General features: G+C 45.6%; 1 long non-coding RNA gene across 1 annotated transcript in view; it reads right to left on the bottom strand.

Annotated features, from left to right (window-relative positions):
- Positions 1–649: 649 nt before the first annotated feature.
- The window catches only part of LOC146871487 (uncharacterized), a 79,289-nt gene continuing 57,641 nt past the window's right edge, over positions 650–22,297 (bottom strand). The window contains exons 2-3 of the long non-coding RNA XR_014959564.1: positions 5,542–5,593; positions 650–706 (exon numbers count right to left, since the gene is read on the bottom strand). This is a non-coding gene — a long non-coding RNA (uncharacterized LOC146871487). The remainder of the gene's footprint in view (positions 707–5,541; positions 5,594–22,297) is intronic.

Here is a 22,297-nt window from a genome sequence, read left to right as displayed (position 1 = left end):
GGCCGTTGGAGTGCCGCACTTCACCAATGTAATGAGGAGAGAAGGTCACCATGTTATGTGTCGCGAAGTTAGTGAGGGAACTAATTTTGTTGCGCATTTCCAGAATTCAAGTTTCCTGGTTCAGAGCAAAAGTAAGACTGTTCTCTTTGTGGAAGCGCATGCGCTTCAATTCGGGAAGCGTTTTATTTGGCAGGCATGCGCGTGAGGAACAGTAATAACAGAAGCGAAAGTATTGGTCTGCGTTGAGTAAGGCAAACGACGAGAGCAGAGTCAGCACAGGATTAAATATTACCGTGTATATAGTAAATTCAGTTGGCTGCGAGCAGCGTTAGTATAATTAGTTCAGTTGGCTGTGAGCAGCGATTGTTTAATATCCGCGAGTAAGCAGAGGTTCTCAGAGTCAGCACAAGCAGTTAAACGACGAAACCCTCCTGTATAAAATAGCGTTTCTTAATTGATTTCTTATTGTCCTGAAGAGTTAAAAGGAGAACTTAAGCTAAGTTTAGAGGAAGTTGTGTGGCATTAAGTTTATTTAGATTGAGTCTACCAGAAAAAGTCTACAGAGCGCAGAGACTCATTAGAAATTAAAATATAAGGTGGAGATAATTCTTGAAAGAAAGAAACTTGAGAAGTTAAAAAAGAAAATCTACTCACCAACTCAGAATCCAGTTGAGGCAATGTTTGTTGCATCTTGGGTAAGAGTTTTCTGTAGAAAATAAAAAGAAGAATAGAGATAGGGTAAAATAGAAAACGTACACATTCTCATACCTCTAGTTATAGCACCGCAGAAGAATATAACACCAAGACAACACCTGATACAAGAAGAGGAGCATTGGTCACTTGTAGACAGGGTATGGTATGCTGAGAAAAGGAGAATACACAACGATATAGAATAGGAGAGAGAGTAGAGATAGAAAAGGCCAAATACTAAAGTGATAACTTCTTTTACAGTATACACTCATCTGTCCACCCCAAAAGAAGATAGAGGAGCGTCAATACAGAAGAAAGAAAAAGACGCTAAGTGACTGTCTCTTCTCTGTCCCATCCCCTTTCCCCCCTTAGGCTTCTTGGGCGTACTCGCGTCAAAAGAGCGTGTTGCCCGGAAAGCTGGGAGGGGCATTGGGAACTTGCGACATTCTGCTCCTGAGCGTTTTGAGAAGAGCACTGAATCTGACAGAGTGAAGTGCCCACGTTTTAATTCGCACCTGAGCAGAATGGTGGAAGGTTTGGATTTAAAGAAATTAGGAGAAGTCCTAGAGGGTATCCAAAGGGAATTCATTTCAGTTAGAGAGGAGAACAGGGAGTTGAGAAAAGAAACTACAGATTTAACCTTAAAATGAGTAGTCTAGTGTCTGGCCCAAGTTTAAGATATTCGGTCTATCCTGAAGGGAACCCTAGCGACGCTCCAGTTTCCCAACCAAAAGTAACGACACAAGTAATTCATTCTTTGTCACCCGTAATTCCCTTGGCGCCCCCTGAACGATTTAGTGGAGATTCCCAAAGGGCACAAGTGTTTTTGACACAATGCACATTACACTTCATGTGTCGTCCGGCACTTTTCCCCGATGCGCAGTCCCGAGTGGCATTCATCTTGTTTTACTTAAGTGGAGATGCAGCATCTTGGTCTATGCCTCTGGTGACCAGCAATGCTCCGATATTATATGGTTTGGATGAATTTAAGAAAGAATTTCTTCGAATTTTTGACAGGAGAAGAGTTTCACAGGCAACAGACAATGAGTTATTGGAAATTAAACAGGGCAGTCGAGATCTGGTAGCCTATTTGGCTCAGTTTAATAAGTTGGCTGTAGAAACTGAATGGCCGGAGAACAAAAGAGCAGCTGTGTTTTATCGAGGTTTAAAGGACAAATTAAAGGATGCATTAGCACAAGTACCCAATCGGCCCACAGAGATTTCAGCTTTAATTGATCTAGTTTTAGAGATTGATTTCCTTCAAAGTGAAAGATGAGGAGAGAAGATGAACATCTGAAGGAGGATATACGAAAGTATCTAGAGAACGGATTTATAAGACGTCACAATCCCCAGTCTCTTCACCACTCTTTTTCATTCCGAAAAAAAGTGGAGAATTGAGAACTTGCATAGACTATAGGGCAATAAATAGGATAACCATAAAAAATCGATATCCCTTGCCCTTGATCTCTGTATTATTGGCTCAGGTGAAAGAAGCTAAAATTTATACCAAATTGGATTTGAGAGGGGACCTAGTCCGAATTCGAGAAGGAGAGGAATGGAAGACGGCATTTAGGACTAAGCATGGCCTCTTTGAATATCAAGTAATGCCGTATGGCTTATGCAATGCCTTAGCCGCCTTTCAACATTTCACCAATGATGTGTTGAAAGAATTCATTGATCGGAATACATTAGTGTATATAGATGACATACAAATCTACTCGAACACCATAGAAGAACATGAAGAACATGTTAAAAAGGTCCTGGAGAAACTACGAGAGCACAGTTTATTTGTTAAGATAGAGAAATATGCCTTTAGTGTTACCTTTGTGGAGTTTTTGGGTTTTGTGCTAACTCCTAGTGGAGTAACCATGGACGACAACAAGATCAAGGCAGTGTTGGAATGGGAATCTCCGAAGTCAGTGAAAGAAATTCAAAGTTTCATAGGATTCGCTAATTTCTATAGGAGGTTTATTCAAAAATGTTCTCAGAAGCTGATTCCCATGACAAGGTTACTAAAGAAGGGTGTCAGGTTTGAGTGTACTAAGGAAGCAGAAGAGTCATTTAACCAACTAAAGAAGGATTTCACCACAGCGCCAATATTACTTCATCCCGATCCATCAGAACCATTTTTTGTAGAAACTGATGCCTCCAATTGGGCTTTGGGAGGAGTGTTATCCCATAGACATAAGTCTACAGGACAACTGCACCCGGTGGCTCACCGTTCTAGGAAGCTAACTGCAGCGGAAGTCAACTACACCATCACCGAGAAAGAGTTATTAGCCATTAAAGATGCTTTCAAGGAGTGGAGACACTATTTGATGGGAGCTAGGCATGTGGTAACAGTCTATACTGATCATCGAAATTTGAAATTTTTGAATTCAGCTAGAACCTTAACTCCAAGACAATTACGGTGGTCGCTATATTTCGCAGACTATGACTTCATCATTACCTATCGTCCTGGTGCACAAAATGGTAAGGCAGACTCCTTATCTAAAAGAGGAACTGAAGAAGTATTGGAAGAGGTCAAGACCCAGACAATCATACCTGTTGAAAAGGTGATTGGAGCAGTTTTGCGAGAGTCGCAGGAAAACAGAAATCAGGCCTCAATGTCGTTGGAAGAAATAGAAAAATGGGTGAAAGAAGATTCTGGGCGAGAGATTCGGGAAGGTTTACCGTATCATCATTGAGCTCTTTACCTGCCGACACCAGAAATGCAGCAAAAGGCCTTGAAAGAAAGCCACGATGACATATTGGCAGGTCATAAGGGAATAACGAAGACTGAAGACCTAGTGAGGCGACGTTTTTGGTGGCCAAGTATGATAAAGGATGTACGGCAATATGTAACCACTTGTGAGATCTGCGCTAGGGGAAAGCTGGAAAGGCAAGCTCCCAAGGGGCTACTGCAGCCCCTGCCTACTCCACCATACCCATGGCACACCATAACCTTAGATTTAATAGTTGATCTACCATCTAGTAAGGGTTTTTATACTATATTGGTGTGTGTAGATGCATTTACTAAAATGGCCCATTTTATACCTTTAAAGGGAATCCCCACGGCAGCAACCTTGGCACATACTTTTAGTCAAAACATAGTTCGAGCCCATGGAATACCTAAGGTTTTGATATCAGACAGAGGTTCCAAATTCTTATCCCATTTTTGGAAGACCTTTACTAAGAAACTGAGTATTGACTCCCGGTATACTACTAGTTACCACCCAGAAACTGATGGTTAAACAGAATGCACCAATCAAGAATTAGAGCAGTACCTAAGATTGTGTGTGTTAGAGCAGGAGGGAGATTGGCCGGACTATCTGTGGGCGGCGGAGTTTGCGCTCAACAATGCAAAAAACATGTCTACAGGTTACTCACCATTTTATCTAAACACAGGAAGACACCAATCTCTAAATTTCCAGGAGGTAGATGTACCTGCAGTAACTGATTTAGTTGAACACATGACACAAGTGCATACGTTAGCCACTGAAAATTTAACCAAGGCAAAGGAAAGTTATAAGTTTTATGCAGATAGGAAAAGAAGGAAGGAGCCAGACTTACAAGCAGGAGATAAGGTGTGGTTAAACACAAAGAATCTTAGACTTAAGGGAGTCAGAAAATGGCAGCCAAGATTTGTAGGCCCTTATGTGGTTGAGAAAAAATTAAGTGCAGTAAATTATCAGTTGAGGTTGCCTAAAGGTTTGCGGGTGCACCCGGTGTTTCATGTCTCCTTATTAAAAAAGGTGTCAAAAGATTTACGAGTTAAAAAAAACCCAAAACCAATCCAAACAGAAGTGGGAGAAGAGTTTGAGGTACAGCAAGTATTAGATTCTAAAATACGAAAAGGACAGTTGTGCTATTTGTTGGACTGGAAGAACGATGGGCCTGAGGAAAGATCTTGGGAATTATCTACAAACATTCATGCGCCTAGATTAGTTAAGAAATTTCATAAGAGATTTCCAAATAAGCCCAAATTGGGAGGACGTTCTTTGAGGGGGGGTACTGTCAGGACTGTCAGGCCATATACAAAAAATAAACTTACTGTTAGGATTAATGTCCTACGACCCAGCAGCCAAAAGAAAAAACGCTGTACTTTAAACCAAACTAAAAACAGATCAGAGTCTAAAATGGCCGCTAAAATAGGAACGAGTGAGCAGCAGGTTTGCGCTCTAGTGTTTCACAGTAATCATCAGTATCCAGGTGTCAGGCGGTTGGAGTGGCGCACTTCACCAATGTAATGAGGAGAGAAGGTCACCGTGTTATGTGTCGCGAAGTTAGTGAGGGAACTAATTTCGTTGCGCATTTCCAGAATTCAAGTTTCCTGGCTCAGAGCACAGGTAAGACTGTTCTATTTGTGGGAGTGCATGCGCTTCAATTCGGGAAGCGTTTTATTTGGCAGGCATGCGCAAGAGGAACAGTAATAACAGAAGCAAAAGTATTGGTCTGCGTTGAGTAAGGCAAACGACGAGAGCACAGTCAGCACAGGATTAAATATTACCGTGTATATAGTAAATCCAGTTGACTGCGAGCAGCGTTAGTATAATTAGTTCAGTTGGCTGTGAGCAGCGTTTGTTTAATATCCGCAAGTAAGCAGAGGTTCTCAGAGTCAGCACAAGCAGTTAGACGACGCAACCCTCCTGTATAAAATAGCACTTCTTAATTGATTTCTTACTGTCCTGAAGAGTTAAAATGAGAACTTGAGCTAAGTTTAGAGGAAGTTGTGTGGCATTAAGTTTATTTAGATTGAGTCTACCAGAAAAAGTCTACAGAGCGCAGAGACTCATTAGAAATTAAAATATAAGGTGGAGATAATTCTTGACAGAAAGAAACTTGAGAAGTTAAAAAAGAAAATCTACTCACCAACTCAGAATCCAGTTGAGGCAATATTCGTTGCATCTTGGGTAAGAGTTTTCTGTAGAAAATAAAAAGAAGAATAGGGATAAGGTAAAATAGAAAACTAACACATTCTCATACCTCTAGTTATAGCACCGCAGAAGAAGGTCACTTGTAGACAGGGTAGGTATGCTGAGAAAAGGAGAATACACAACGATATAGAATAGGAGAGAGAGTAGAGATAGAAAAGGCCAAATACTAACGTGATAACTTCTTTTACAGTATAAACTCATCTGTCCACCCCAAAAGAAGATAGAGGAGCGTCAATACAGAAGAAAGAAAAAGACGCTAAGTGACTGTCTCTTCTCTGTCCCATCCCCTTTCCCCCTTAGGGTTCTTGGGCGTACTCGCGTCAAAAGAGCGTGTTGCCCAGAAAGCTGGGAGGGGCATTGGGAACTTGCGACATTCTGCTCCTGAGCGTTTTGAGAAGAGCACTGAATCTGACAAGAACTTACCAGGATTCAATTTGACATTCTCTTATGTTGGATGGGTGAGCACAGTATTTATATGCTGATTATAACCCTTCCTTTTGTTTTCCAACATCGTTTACTATGGGGATACCAAATATTATGGCTCACATATTGCTGTAATATCTCTTATCCCCTATGTTTCATAGGTTACCCTTTAACCATTCACCAGTTGAAGTTACCTTTTATTATATAGCAGATTACAGTACCTTTTCCGATTTTGTACTTGAATCCCAGAAGATTTTACATCCAGTACCCATAAGGGATACCCCGTGGAGAAGTGTGGCTCACTGGTTAGAGGAGGCAGACCTGGAAGCAGAGGTCAGCCCGGGACCAGGGTTCAATTCCCGGCTCGGCTGGGTCTTGAGTCCATAAATGTCCATAGACTTGATAATTCTCGCTCCAGTGCATACTCGACTCATGGGTTCACACTCTGCGACTCTGGGCAATAGCTTGCTTAATCTCCACATGGGCCCCTCGCGGCGGGATGCCTGGCTTTCACCTTGCGGATGCCCTGCCGGGTAATCTCACAGGGGAATACCAGGACGGGTTCCCTAAGCAAGCGCTTAGAGACCGCTTGGTGATTTGCGCTATATCAATTCCTGCACATTTACATTTATAGAATGGACTATACCAGATATAATATCTGGTATCCCCTGTGTTTCTGGGGTTAGAATTTACCAGTATTCAATTTCACATAGTCTTATGTTGGATGGATTAGCACAGTGTTCCCAAGGCAAATAGCACCTTTCCTTTTGCTTTCCAACATCGCTTACAATGGGGATACCAAATATAATGGCCTATACCGGCTATAATATGTGGTATCCCCGTGTTTCTTGGTTTAGAACTTACCAGGATTAAATTAGACATGGTGTTAAGTTGGATGGGTGAGCGCAGTATTTCTATGCCAAATAGCACCCTTCCTTTTACGTTCCAACATTGTTTAGCATGGGGATACCAAATATTATGACTCATGCATTGCTGCAATATCTCGTATCCCCTATGTTTCAGGGTTACACTTTAGCCATTGACCAGTTGAAATTGTCTTTTATTTGATAGCAGACTACAGTATCTTTTCACATTTTGTACATAATTCCACAAGATTGTGCGTACGGTTCCCATAGGTGATATCATATATTATGGCCTATACCGACAAACTCTTCGCTCCGGTTGCTTGCTGCTTACTATTTCTTTACTCGTGCTGCTAAACTTTTTAAATTACTAGTGTGATACTTTTTTAACAAAAATTTGATTTTAGCACAACCTTCAAAAAGTTATTTTTATCTTGGAAATACTGTGTGTTTTATGTTTTTTGGAAAAGTGTATTGACTGGTTACATTACAGTGGGGCTTTTTTAAAGAAAAGAAACTAAGAAGGATTTGACTTGATTACAGTCCAGCTTCCGGACCGTCACCACCTGCTTTTTGACGGCGCGGTCTAGTTGTTTTTCCAAGCTGGCACTACTTAAACGCGATGCTGCGCGAGCGCGCGAGCCCTGATACCGACAAACTCTTCGCTCCGGTTGCTTGCTGCTTACTATTTCTTTACTCGTGCTGCTAAACTTTTTTAATTACTAGTGTGATACTTTTTTAACAAAAATTTGATTTTAGACACAACCTTCAAAAAGTTCTTTTCATCTGGGAAATACTGTGTGTTTTATGTTTTTTGGAAAAGCGTATTGACTGGTTACATTACGGTGGGGCTTTTTTAAAGAAAAGAAACTAAGAGGGATTTGACTTGATTACAGTCCAGCTTCCGGACCGTCACCGCCTGCTTTTTGACGGCGCGGTCTAGTTGTTTTTCCAAGCTGGCACTACTTAAACGCGACGCTGCGGCAAGCCTGTCTGCGCCCGTCGGCGTCCCGGAGGCGGACAGGGCATGACAGGACGTCGATTTACCGGTGAAACAATGTGCCATTATCAAATACAGTGCACAAGGTCTTCACGACATCCGCAGGTATGTCGTGTGCCGTCCACACCTACATGCCCTTAATAGTGAGATGGTCTCGGGGTGCAAAGACTGCTGTTGGATTCCACAACTCGATCTGAAATCCCCGGGGGGCATTTCTTCTCCCACGTTGCAAGGGTCAGCTCAGGAACACACGGACAATCATTTAAAGATGTTCCTGTTAAATACACGTTCTATGAGGAAACACGAGATTCAGATTTATGATATGTTAGCTGACCTTAACCCTGATGTTATTTTTTTAACTGAAACCTGGCTCACCGAAGCCTCTAATCCTACGATTGCCAATGCTATTCCAGCAAGGTATTTGATTATGAGGAAGGATCGTCCTTTAGGTAGGGGTGGCGGTTTAGCCATTATTTTTAATAGCTCCTTTAGCTGCACCTCTCTAGCTCTACCTGATTTAGAAGGTGCAGAAAGTTTGGGTTTTCTTTTGAATGTCTCATCCCATCAAACGATTGCGGGAGCTCTGATCTACCGGCCCCCCGGCCCGGCCAATAGATTTCTCGAATCTATAGGTCAGTTGTCTGCTTCCATTGCGGCTAATCATAGCCAGTGTCTTGTTTTGGGCGATTTTAATATTCATATGGATAAGGCACAGGACCCTGATACCATACAATTGTATGAATCTCTGGATATTTTTAATCTTACCCCTTACCTCAAACTAGCCACTCACAAAAAAGGACACACTTTGGATCAAGTGTTGTCCTCCGTGAAGATCGCATCCGAGGCCCCACTTGCTCTAACGTGGTCAGACCACTACTTAATAAAGTTTCAGGTCAGGAAAGAGCTAAATAAAGTAGGGCCTACGGGCAAATCTCTTTCCAGGAGTAGTTTTAGACCTTTTTATCTGATGTCACCCGAGGCTATTCAGAGTGCCTTAGGTCTGTGCCCTCCCCTGCTGTGTGGTCAGCCTGAACAAGATGTATCATCTCTGGAAAACTGGCTAAATCATCCGGCTCAGATTCTGGCACCCCCCAAGAGGAAGGTGGAAAAATTTACTAGAGTGTCAGCCCCATGGTTTACTATCACTTTAAAAACAAGTAAAAGTGCCTGTAAACATCTGGAACGGATATGGCGTAGGCATTATAGGCCCACAGATAAAGCCACCTATAGTCAAGCCTTAAAGGATTACTATAAGAAAGTGCGCAAGGTTGGGAACTCTTCACGATTGTGAAAGGTTTCTCTTCTCCTTCTTCCATTAGATGCCCGTTTACTCCTTCAAGTGATTGGACCAAACTGATGGCTAGCTTTTTCCATGATATAATTATGGACGTTCAAAACTCTTTTAAGAGCAAACCTTGTGAAGATAAGGCACAGGATTTCAGGCAAGACGTAGGTCGTATACAATTCCCTAATGTTAGCCTTAATCAGTCCCTTTCTATCATGAAAAGTCTTAAATCTGGCTCGCCCTCAGACCCTTGTCCTGCTCAAAATCTATCAGCCATTGCAGAAGTGATTAACCCCACTGTGAATACTATTTTAAATTCTCTTTTGCAGGACGGCCTTATGCCTCAAGCTTGGAAAAGTGCCAACATTTTACCCCTTTTAAAAAAACCTAAGGCCGACCCCGACGATGTTAGCAACTATAGGCCGATTTCTTTGCTTCCCTTCTTCGCCAAAGTGCTGGAAAAATTTGTAAATGAAGTTATTACAAACTTTTCCGAAGCGAACAATCTTCTTCATCCCAGTCAATCAGGCTTTAGAGCCAACTTCAGCACAGAAACTGCTCTGCTGGAGATGGCCGAGACTGTCAAAACGGTGCTTGATAGGGGCAGTGCAGTGCAGTTTTGGTGCTGCTTGATCTCTCCGCGGCCTTCGATACTGTCCCTCATAAACTTTTATTACAAAGGTTGGAGAGCGGCGGGTTTGGAGGCCTGGTTTTGAAATGGATGAGATCTTTTCTCAGTAACCGGTCGCAAACGGTGTGGTCACCCCCTTTTTCAGCTGAAATACTGCCTTTAATGTGGGGGTTCCACAGGGGTCTATCCTTAGCCCTACGCCATTTAATTTGTACATTACCCCCCTCGCCCTTCTGGCGGAAAAACATGGAGCCAAAATAGTGTCATATGCGGACGACACTCAGTTGTTTTTCACCAGTGAGAAGGGTTCGGAGTTTGATAGGGAATGTATAAAAAACTGCCTTGGGGAGATTTTTACATGGTTTAATGATAACCAATTAAAATGTAACTCCGATAAATCAGAGATAATTTTTTTTGGCTCCCAAGCTCATGAAGCTTGGCTTTCCTGGTGGCCAATGGATATGTCTCCCCCGCTCTCGGAAGTGACACTTGTAAAAAGTCTGGGAGTTAAATTGGACTCTGCCCTCTCTATGAAGACGCAAGTCCAATCTGTTTCTGGTACTTGTTTTGGGATTCTGAAGATGTTGAAAAACTTTCTTCCACTCCTCCCTGTATCGCATCGTAAAACAGTGGTACAGGCTTTGGTGTTGTCAAGACTCGACTATGTGAATTCTTTATACTTGGGTCTCCCCGAGTATTTGTTAAGTGGACTGCAAACTATCCAGAATGTGGCAGCCAGGGCTATTTTTCTAACTAAGCCCAGAACTCATACCTCTCAATTGCTGTCTTCACTCCAATGGCTCCCAGTGAAAAAAAGAATCTACTTTAAGGCTATGGTTTTGTTTTTTAAATCCCTTCATGGGATTGGGGCCCCGTACCTACGAGAAAGACTTCAGCCTTATATTCCTCAACGTTCTTTAAGATCCTCCTCCCAGTCCCTAACCTTAATCCCCAAATTTAGGCTTACACGGGTTGGAGGAAGATCTTTCCAGGTCATGGCCTCTCGCCTCTGGAATGGCCTTCCCATTTCACTACGTCAAAACTCTGATCTTTTGTCCTTCAGACGAAATCTGAAGACGTGGCTTTTTCAGCTCTAGTTCTCTTTCCCCTTCATTGTTAGGGTGGCGTTTCAGGGGCGTCTTTTTTGCTTTTGTTGGTTATCTGTGGTCTCCTGAAGCGCCGGGACACTCTTTGGAGTAGCCGTGCGCTGAATAAATCATGAAAAACATAACATATTATATTTGGAATCCCCTATGTTTTTTAGGTTAGAACATACCAGTATTCAATTTGACATGGTCTTATGTTGGATGGGTGAGCACAGTTTTTCTATGCGCAATATCACCCTCCCTTTTGCTTTCCAACAACGTTTACTATGGAGATACCAAATATTATGGCTTAAGCATTTACCGTAATATCTCGTATCCGCCATGTTTGATGGGTTACCCTTTAGTCATTGGCCACTTGAAGTTGTCTTTTATTTGATAGCAGGCTACAGTATTTTTTCAGATATTTTACATCATTCCACAAGATTATACATCCGGTTCCCTTAGGAGATACTAAATATTATGGCTCACACATTGCTGTAATATCTCGTATCCACTACGTTTCATGGTGTACCCTTTAGCCATTGGCCACTTGAAGTTGTCTTTTATCTGATGGCATACTACAGCAGCTTTTCACATTTTTTACATCACTCCACAAGATTGTACGTCCAGTTCCCTTAGAGGATACCATATATAATTGCTTATACCGCCTATAATATTTGGTATCCCCTGTGTCTCTTGGGTTAGAACTTACCAGGATTCAATTTGACATTCAATTATGTTGGATGGGTGAGCACAGTATTTATATGCTGAATATAACCCTTCCTTTTGTTTTCCAACATCGTTTACTATGGGGATACCAAATATTATTGCTCTCACATTGCTGTAATATCTCTTATCCCCTATGTTTCATAGGTTACCTTTAGCCATTCACCAGTTGAAGTTACCTTTTATTATATAGCAGAATACAGTATCTTTTTCGATTTTGTACATGAATCCCAGAAGATTTTACATCCGGTACCCTTAAGGGATACCCCATATAATGGCCAATACCGGCTATAATATCTGGTATCTCCTGTGTTTCTGGGGTTAGAATTTACCAGTATTCAATTTCACATAGTCTTATGTTGGCTGGAATAGCACAGTATTCCCAAGGCAAATAGCACCTTTCCTTTTGCATTCCAACATCGCATACAATGGGGATACCAAATATAATGGCCTGTACCGGCTATAATATGTGGTATCTCCCGTGTTTCTTGGTTTTGAACTTACCAGGATTAAAATAGACATGGTGGTAAGTTGGATGGGTGAGCGCAGTATTTCTATACCAAATAGCACCCTTCCTTTTGCTTTCCAACATCGTTTAGCATGGGGATACCAAATATCATGGATCATGCATTGCTGTAATATCTCGTATCCCATATGTTTCATGTGTTACACTTTAGCCATTGACCACTTGAAGTTGTCTTTTATTTGATAGCAGACTACAGTATCTTTTCACATATTGGACATCATTCCACAAGATTGTGCGTTCGGTTCCCTTAGGTGATATCATATATTATGGCCTATGCCAACTATTATATTTGGTATGCCCTATGTTTTTAACGTTAGACCATACCAGTATTCAATTTTACATGGTCTTATGTTGGATGGGTGAGCACAGTATTTCAATGCCAAATAACACCGTCCCTTTTGCTTTCCAACATCGTTTATTATGGAGATACCAAATATTATGGCTTAAGCATTGCTGTAATATCTCGTATCCCCCACGTTTGATGGGTTACCCTTTAGCCATTGGCCACTTGAAGTTATCTTTTATTTGATAGCAGACAACAGTATCTTTTCACAATTTGTGCATCATTCCACAAGATTGTACGTCCGGTTCCCTTAGGGGATACCATATTTAATGGCCCATACCACCTATAATATTCGGTATCTCCTGTGTTTCTTAGCTTAGAACTTACCATTCAAATTGACATAGTCTTATGATGGATGGGTGAGTACAGTGCGGCTGTGCCAAATAGCGGTGTTTCTTTTGCTTTCCAACATCGTTTACGTTGGGGATACCAAATATTATTGCTCACGCATTGCTGTAATATCTCGTATCCCCTACATTTCATAGGTTACCCTTCAGCCATTGACCACTTGAAGTTGCATTTTACTTGATAACAGACTACAGTAACCTTTCACATTTTTTACATCATTCCACAAGATTGTACGTCCGGTTCCCTTAGGGGATCCAATATATAATGGCCTATACTGGCTAAAATATTTGGTATTCCCTGTGTTTCTGGGGTTAGAACTTACCAGCATTCAATTTGACCTGGTCTTATGTTGGATGGATGAGCACAGTATTTCTATGCTGATTATAACCCTTCCTTTTGCTTTCCATCATCGTTTATCATGGGGATACCAAATATAATGGCTCACGCACTGCTGTAATATCTCGTATCCCCTATGTTTGATTGGTTACCCATTAGCCGTTCACCAGTTGAAGTTGCCTTTTATTGTATAGCAGATTACAGTATCTTCTCAGATTTCTTACATGAATCCCACAAGATTTTACATCCGGTTCCCTTAGGGGATACCATATATAATGGCCTATACTGGCTAAAATATTTGGTATTCCCTGTGTTTCTGGGGTTAGAACTTACCAGCATTCAATTTGACATGGTCTTATGTTGGATGGATGAGCAAAGTATTTATATGCTGATTATAACCCTTCCTTTTGCTTTCCATCATCGTTTATCATGGAGATACCAAATATAATGCTCACGCACTGCTGTAATATCTCTTATCCTCTACGTTTCGTAGGTTACCCTTTAACCATTCACCAGTTGAAGTTACCTTTCATTATATAGCAGATTACAGTATCTTTTCCGATTTTGTACATGAATCCCAGAAGATTTGACACCCGGTACCCTTAAGGGATACCCCATATAATGGCCTATACCGGCTATAATATCTGGTATCCCCTGTGTTTTTGGGGTTAGAATTTACCAGTATTTAATTTGACATGGTCTTATGTTGGATGGGTGAGCACAGTATTTCTATGCCAAATATCACCCTCCCTTTTGCTTTCCAACATCGTTTACTATGGGGATACCAAATATTTTAGCTCATGCATTGTTGTAATATCTCGGATCCACATACGGTTCATGGGTTACACTTTAGCCATTGCCACCTGAAGTTGTCTTTTATTTGATAGTAAGCTACAGTATCTTTTCAGATGTTTTACATCATTCCACAAGATTTCACATCCGGTTCCCTTAGGGAATACTAAATATTATGGCTCACGCATTGCTGTAATATCTTGCATCCCCTCCGTTTCATGGGTTACCCTTTAGCTATTGACCACTTGAAGTCGCCTTTTACTTGATAGCAGACTACATTAACTTTTCACACTTTTTACATCAGTCCACAAGATTATACATCCGGTTCCCTTAGGGGATACTGTATATGATGGCCTATACCGGCTATAAAATCCAGTATCCCCTGTGCTCTGGGGTTAGAACTTACCAGTATTCAAAGTGACATGGTCTTATGTTGGATGTGTGAGCACAGTACTTCTATGCCAAATAGCTCCCTTCCCTTTGCTTTCCAACATTGTTTACTATGGGGATACCAAATATTATGGCTCACGCATTGCTGCAATATCTCGTATCCCCTCCGTTTCATGGGTTACCCTTTAGCCATCGGCCACTTGAAATTGTCTTTTATTTGATCGCAGACGACAGTATCTTTTCACATTTTTTACATCATTCCACAAGATTGTACGTCCGGTTCCCTTAGGGGATACCATATATAATGGCCCATACCGCCTATAATATTCGGTATCCCCTGTGTTTCTTGGGTTAGAACTTAGCAGGATTCAATTTGACATAGTCTTATGTTGGATGGTTGAGCACAATACTTCCATGCCAAATAGCGGCGTTCCTTTTGCTTTCCAACATCGTTTACAATGGGGATACTAAATATTATGGCTCATGCATTGGTGCAATACCTGAAGTTGTCTTTTATTTGATAGCAGGCTACAGTATCTTTTCAGATGTTTTACATCATTCCACAAGATTTTACATCCGGTTCCCTTAGGGTATACTAAATATTATGGCTCACTCATTGACACTGTAGTACAGGGTTGTACAGTGGAGTAGCATACAGTGGAGTAATCTTCGGTAGAGTGGAGGGGCATAGAGTGTCAAAGTGGCGTACAGCAGCATAGAATAAACAACTGTGATATACACTGGTTTAGACTGGAGGACAGTGTTGTACAGTGGAGTAGCATAGAGTTGAGTTGAGTTTGTACATTGGTTGGCAGACTCACATCCTTCTTTTTTCTACTTTTTATTGAACATTTCAAATTAATATCAACAATGTATGTACATCACACTTGTTAAATAATATATGAAAAAATAAAGTTCGACCATCCTATTTGAACATGTAACATTCCATTTGGACATGTAACATTCCATTTACAAATATTTCACAGAATTAACTATGCTACAGCCGGATGGCACTAGTCATTGGGATACTCTAGGCATCAGATAGCGCAGAGACATGTATAAAGTGACGTGAATGCTGAGCTGTATTTCATTCCGCTCTATAGATGACAGGTAGGCCTGGAAAGGGGCCCAGAAGTTTTTGCGTTGTGAGATCAGGGGTTGCATCTGTGCATAATCCTCCCCTACTTTCTAGCAATGACACATACTCTCCAGCCATCTCGAAGCTGTGGGGGAACAAGAACCACCCCATCGCAGTGCTACCTCTCTTTTAGCCAGTAGCTGCGACATGGACACCAACCTCTGGTCGATGCATGGCCCCTTGAGGGTATATCCCAATAATGCCATTAGTGGACAAGGTGCAAGCCCTGCACCTGTCATACCTGAGCTCCCGCATCTTGGCACTTAGCACAGGCATCAGATCTGGTATAGTCAAACTTAGCAATATCGGATGGGGATATATAATATCGATGTAAAAATGTAAAGTGTAACAATTTGTGGTGTTGACAGAAATGTGCTGCATCTGTTTGCAGCAGTATGCCCACATTTTGTCATTGATTTTAATCCGGAGTTCTGTCGCCCAAACTTTACGCACTCTATTGGTAGTGTTGGGTTCTAGTTCAAGACCGGATCCATATAGTCTAATAATAATGCGTCCTCTCTCGGTAGTCGAGATTGTCAGTGGGGCAAAATCGTCAGGAGGGAGTGGATAGGAAGGGTGGAGCGATCGTAACTTGTTGCACAGTCTCCTGAAAATAAATTGGTCCATGTAAGGAATATCCCTATCCCATGGTCCATCCAAAAGGGGAGTAACATGCCCATCAGGGAACAAGTCCCCCATAGTGTGGAGGTCATACCTAAGAAGGGTGCCTTGGACTAGTTTCTCCCTAGCGAGAGGGAGCCAAGGGTTGTCATGCAGCGGGATGGCGTTGGAATATAGGGGGCCACCTCCCAACGTGCTGTGCATACGGTGCCATGCCCAACAGGTAAAGGACACCGTTTGTATGTCCATATCGTCGAGTGGGATTGCCTTGGGTAGAATCTGGGTGTGCCTGATTCTTTGAAGAACCACTCTTTCAGGGCGTCTGTTAGAAATGGGATTTCTGGTTGGCTAGGGCTTGCCCCAAAGCCAGGCAGAAACCACCACTCTAGTCAGGGCTTGGGAGTTACACGCCAAAGATAACCCCTGCTCACCCCCTTGGTAGCTTGGCACGAGCAGTCAGGCTTATCCCGGAGGCAATGTGTAAAGCGTTTGCGCGCGCACCCAGCAACAACACCCAAGGCCCACCACAAAGGAAACTCCACACAAGGTATTATATAAAAACAGCCTTTGTATTATACCAAAACACATTAGATAAAAACACACACTTTACAATGTGCCAACAGGCACGGGCAGAATTTACAAGGGATTATATATACAGGGGACAGGGCCACATGGACCACTGTCAGGAATTAGCACTTTGTAGAAATTAGCACTTAGAACATAGGAATAAAATTACTGTAGTACAAAATAGCAAATGTAGCACACAACCAGTAACTACTGGTATCAGGTAAGTACCACCTACGCAGCCCTAACCACCTTAGGAAAATATTGCGCAGGGAATCAGGACCTCACTAGCACCACCTGTACTAGGGAGAAAACAACCACCTAAGTATCACAATACCTGTAGGGGTAAACGCACATTACACATGATGCATCACCTTCAGAGGTGTAGGAAAGGAAAACACATGATGCATAAAATACATTCAGAGGTGCAGGACAGGAAAACACATGATGCATAAAAACATTCAGAGGTGTAAGGAAGGAAAACACATGATGCATAGAAATACATTCAGCGGTGTAAAGCAAGGCACATGACGCATAAAGCATTCAGAGGTGCTAGTTAGGAACATTAGTGAGAAACCCTCATGAGCCACCACCTGTGGCAGTCCCTAGGCCAACTGGCCTTGTCGGGGCTAGGACGCTCTGTTACAGTCAAGCTGCGCCTGCTGCGCAAGCCAAAAAGCGTAAATATCCCAACCTAAACGTTGCAGCTGCCCACTAAGTGCTGGGCAGCTGTAGAACTGAGCGTGGACACCACTGTGCCCTCGGCACACAAATCGCCGTCACTCGTGGAGCCTCTCTGGGCTCTAAAACAATTAAAATGCCCCCTAGAGCCTTCGTGGCCCTAAACGTTACTGTGGGGCAAGGGGGGAGCGACCCGCTGCCATCGGGGGCCGCCCCGTCACGAAACAACTGGTGCCCCCTTAAGGTGGAGCCTCGATGGGCTCTTGCCAATCTTGCCCCGTCGTTGGAGCGCCACGCGCTCAGAAACTACAATGTCCCCCACGTTGGAGCCTCGGGGCTCTAAACACCAGACAATGCCCCCTCAATACATGCGCGGAGTCCCCCAGCCCTTTGCACTTACCGGGCTGCCTTCAGGGGACTCCCGCGTCGTCTCCGGTCTCCGGGGACTCCGAGGCTTCTTCTCCACGCGGAGGGGCAGGCACCGACAATGTGCCTCGCGCCCCCTCCGCATCCGCTCCTGCCGCACTCCTTTCTTGGGTAGAGTGCCCCGGGGCGCAGGGTAGGCTCCTGCCTGCTCCGGGGCTCTGAGTAGTTGCGACGCTTCTGTAGGAGGCGGGGTAGGCTCCCGCCTTCCTATTCTGAGTTCCGGTTGTCCCGGAGGCCCGCCCTCGGCCTGCCTGACTTCCGGCTGAAGCCCGGCCGCAGCGGTGATTCTCTCGGCAATGAGAGGGGTGGGCTCCCTCGGGAACTAGCCTAAAGGCTGGGTGGCACCCACCGAACTTGGCACACACCGGCGGAATCGCGGGGTGGGCACCCGCTATCGAAATCAAAGCGCTCACAGCGCTATAAAGCCAAACAGCGTTCACAGCGCTATAAAGCCCAAAAAGTGCTCCCAGGCGCTACAAGCAAAAAGGTCCAGTCATCAAGTCTTCCAAGAGCAGGGGGGCAAAGACTGGGCCCAGAGCCAGCTCACAGGGCCCTCCAGCAGGGAGGCAGTCCCCAGTGGCGGTCTCTCCTGGCGCCCAGCAGCAGCAGGCCCCCCTCAAGTTGATCCTGCAGGAGAACAGTTTCTGTGGGGACACAGCCCCATTTTTATACAGTCAAAATCCTTTGTCTGAAGGTGCAGGGAAGGGGCACACCAGTTACAACAGGTTCCTGAGCACTTTGTTTTGCTCAGCCCCTCTCCCTATTCACTGGACAGGCCAGGGTCATCAGACGCACCACAGGGGCCGGAGCCAGCATTGTGTGGGGAGAGCCCTGTCCTATTCAGGACCCAGGTGTACTCCTCCCCAGCCATCAGTATGCTAAGCTCCCTATTCACCACTGGGTGACTCCTCCTGACTCTGGGGAATCCCTAGCCCGTCACATGACCTCCACCAGCCAATCGCCAGACAAGCCACACATTTCATACTGCACACCGAAGTGCCCACTTCTAGAAGTGGCACTTCCACACTAGGTACATGCACGCCGCACACATCATCGCGCAGCATTCAATCACACGAGTCCGCACATACCAAACTCGGGCCTGCACACCCCACGCATCAGGAACTACCAGGACACATACATTCCCCCATGCATTCCTATGGGAGGGCAGGCCAACCTCACAACACGCACGCACTTTACCCTGGGACACAGCGGTAAAGTGCGCAGAAACCAAAAATCACTACACCAAGTCACCAATAAAAAGCAAAAAGTTTCGGGGTGAACCTGCCAGAAGGGCCGGGTCCAACAGCGTCAATAGGGTATTCGAGTGTCAGGATGGTACGAACGGTATGTGTAATGGCATTGAGCTGCTAGATAATATAAATGTAGGTCGGGGATACATAGACCCCTGCGCTCATAAGGGAGTGTAAGTGTTGTCCCAATGAATACGGGGACAGGATCCCGCACATATTAATCGCAAAAGGGTTCCTCCTAGTGTGTTGAAAAGGTACTGTGTTAAGGGAATAGGGATGTTAAATCATTCAATCAATCAACATTTGTAGAGCGCACTACATACCCCTGAGAGTCTCAAGGCACTGCGGGGTGCTACTTATCGAACAGCCAGGTCTTGAGTAGCCTCCTGATGGTCAGCAGGTCTTCGGTCTGTCGTAGGCTCAGTTAGAGGGTGTTCCAGGTCTTGGTGGCGAGGTGGGAGAAGGATATCCCGCCGGTGGTTGTCCTTCGGATGCACGGGACGGAGGCGGGTGCAAGGTCGGCGGAGCGGAGCTGGCGGTTGGGGATGTAGAAGGAAAGTCGTCTGTTGAGGTAGGCTGGGCCGGTTTTGTGAAGTGCCTTGTGTGTGTGGATGAGGAGCTTGAAGGGTATCCTCTTGTTGACGGGCAGCCAGTGCAGGTTTCTCAGGTGGGGGGTGATGTGGCCATGGCGTGGTACGTCGAGGATCAATCGTGCCGAGGCGTTTTGGATGCATTGCAGTCGTTTGATGAGCTTGGTCGGGGCTCCTGTGTAGAGGGCGTTTCCGTAGTCGAGTCTGCTGCTGACGAGGGCCTTCTTGTATCTGTCGGGATCCACCTGTAGATCTTGCGGAGCATGCGGAGGGTGTTGAAGCAGGAGGAGACGGCATTGACTTGCTTGGTCCTGGAGAGCGTTGAGTCGAGGATGATTCCCAGGTTGCGTGCGTGGTCGGTGGGTGTCGGGGCTGCCCCCAGTGCCGTCGGCCACCGGGAGCCCTCCCGGGCTGAAGGGTTGGAGCCGAGGATGAGGACCTCCATTTTGTTTGTGTTCAGCCTCAGTCGGCTGATCTTCATCCAGTCGGCGACGGCCTTCATTCCTTCATGGAGGTTGGCTTTGGTGGTGATGGGGTCCTTGGTGAGAGAGAGGATCAGTTGTGTGTCGTCGGCGTAGGAGATTATGTTGAGGTCGTGCTGTCGGGCGATGTGTGCGAGCGGGGCCATGTAAATGTTGAACAGTGTCGGACTGAGGGAGGATCCCTGGGGTACGCCGCAGATGATCTTGGAGGCTTCGGATCGGAATGGGGAGAGGCGGACGCTCTGGGTTCTGCCGGAGTGAAGGAGGTGGTCCATTCCAGGGCTTTGTCTCGGATCCCTACGGCGTGGAGGCGTGCGCGTAGTGTGCGGTGGCAGACGGTGTCAAAGGCAGCGGAGAGGTCCAGGAGGATGACGGCTGCGGTCTCACCGTTGCCCAGCAGGGTCCTGATGTCATCGGTGGCGGCGATGAGGGTGGTCTCAGTGCTGTGGTTGCTGTGGAACCCTGACTGGGAAGGGTCGAGGATTCTGTTTTCTTCGAGGTATCGGGCTAGCTGTCTGTTGACGATCTTCTTGATGACCTTGGCCAGGAACGGGAGCAGAGAGATGGGCTGGAAGTTCTTGAGGTCTCTAGGGTCTGCCTTGGGTTTTTGGAGTAGGGCGTTGATCTCGGCGTGTTTCCAGCTATCTGGGAAGATCGCAGTCTCGAGAGAGATTGATGACGTTGCGCAGGTGGGGTGCGATGGCGCTGCTGGCTTTGTTGAAGATGTGGTGCGGGAATGGGTCTGACGGGGAGCCGGAGTGGATTGTGCTCATGGTCTTGATGGTGTCATCGATGCTCATGCTGGTCCAGGCTAGCAGGGGGTCGTGGTCGATGGTGTGCGGAGAGTCTGTTGTGTTGCTGTCTGTTGGGGCTGTCTGGGTGTTGAAGCTGTCGTGGATGACTGCTATCTTGCGGTGGAAAAAAGTGGCGAGGGAGTCGCACAAGGCTTGCGACGGCAGGATGTCGTTGGTGTTGGAGCTGGTGTTGGAGAGCTCCTTCACGAAGTTGAAGAGCTCCTTGCTATTGTGTGCGTTATTGTCGAGGCGGTCTTTGAAGGAGGTCCTCTTGGCAGTCCTGATAAGGTGATGGTGGTTGCGGGTGGCGTCCTTGTGGGCTGCGTGGCTGTCCGGAGTCTGTTCGCTGTGCCATCTCTTCTCTAGTTTCCGGCAGGCTCGCTTGGAGGCTAGGAGTTCTGGGGTGAACCAGCGGGCCCTCTTTCTGGTGTCTCTGTGGGGGGGGTTTCTTCAGCGGGGCGAGGGTGTTGGTGCAGTCGTCAATCCAGCATCTGAGGCTGTGGGCAGCGTCGTCGGTGTTGGATGGTTCGGTGGTTGGGCTGAGAGCGAGGTTTGTGTGTAGTTGGTTTTCGGTGATTTTTCTCCAGCAGCGGCGAGGGATCTGTTGGGTGCGGTGGTGTGTGGTGGGTTTCTGGAATGAGAAGTGGATGCAGCGGTGGTCAGTCTAGAGGAGTTCAGTAGTGTGGCTGAAGGCAACGTGGGGGCTTGCGGAGAAGATGGGGTCAAGCGTGTGGCCAGCGGAGTGGGTAGGCGTTGTGACAAGTTGCCTCAGTCCGAGGTTGGCGAGGTTATCGATCAGGGTTGTCGAGTTGCTGTAGTTGTTCTCAAGGTGAAAGTTCAGGTCTCCGAGGAGGATGTAGTTGGTGGAGGTCAGGGCGTGCGTGCCGATGAAGTCGGTGATGGAGTCGCTGAACTGGGGTCGGGTCTGAGGGGTCTGTAGATGAGGGTGCCTCTGAGGGTGGAGTTGGGGTCTGTGTGGATCTGGAAATGCATGTGTTCTGCGGTGCTGAGAGTGTCGTCGGTGCTGGTCGAGACCCTGATGCTGTTCTTGTGGACAATGGTGATTCCTCCTCCGACTCCGTTGGTGCGGTCTCTGCGGGTGATCTTGTAGCCGTCTGGGATGGCTATGGCGATGTCGGGTGCGGAGGAGTCGTTCATCCAGGTCTCTGTCAGGAAGGCGACATCTGGGGATGATGTGTCGAGCAGGTCCCAGAGCTCGACGGCGTATCTGCATGCAGAGCGGGTGTTCAGTAGGATGCATCGGAGGTGGTTGAGGTCTTTCTTGGCGGGTTGTTCAGCGGCTCTGAGGCTGGTGTAGCTGCAGTTCAGGCAGGTAAAGGGACCGTGTGTGCGTTTCAGGGCGGCCTTGAAGCAGGTGTGGGTCTGTCCGGGGTTGA

This window comes from Triturus cristatus, chromosome 1_1, assembly GCF_964204655.1.
Source record: "Triturus cristatus chromosome 1_1, aTriCri1.1, whole genome shotgun sequence".
NCBI classification, from domain to species: domain Eukaryota; kingdom Metazoa; phylum Chordata; class Amphibia; order Caudata; family Salamandridae; genus Triturus; species Triturus cristatus.
This window is presented reverse-complemented; position numbering and strand designations above follow the sequence as displayed.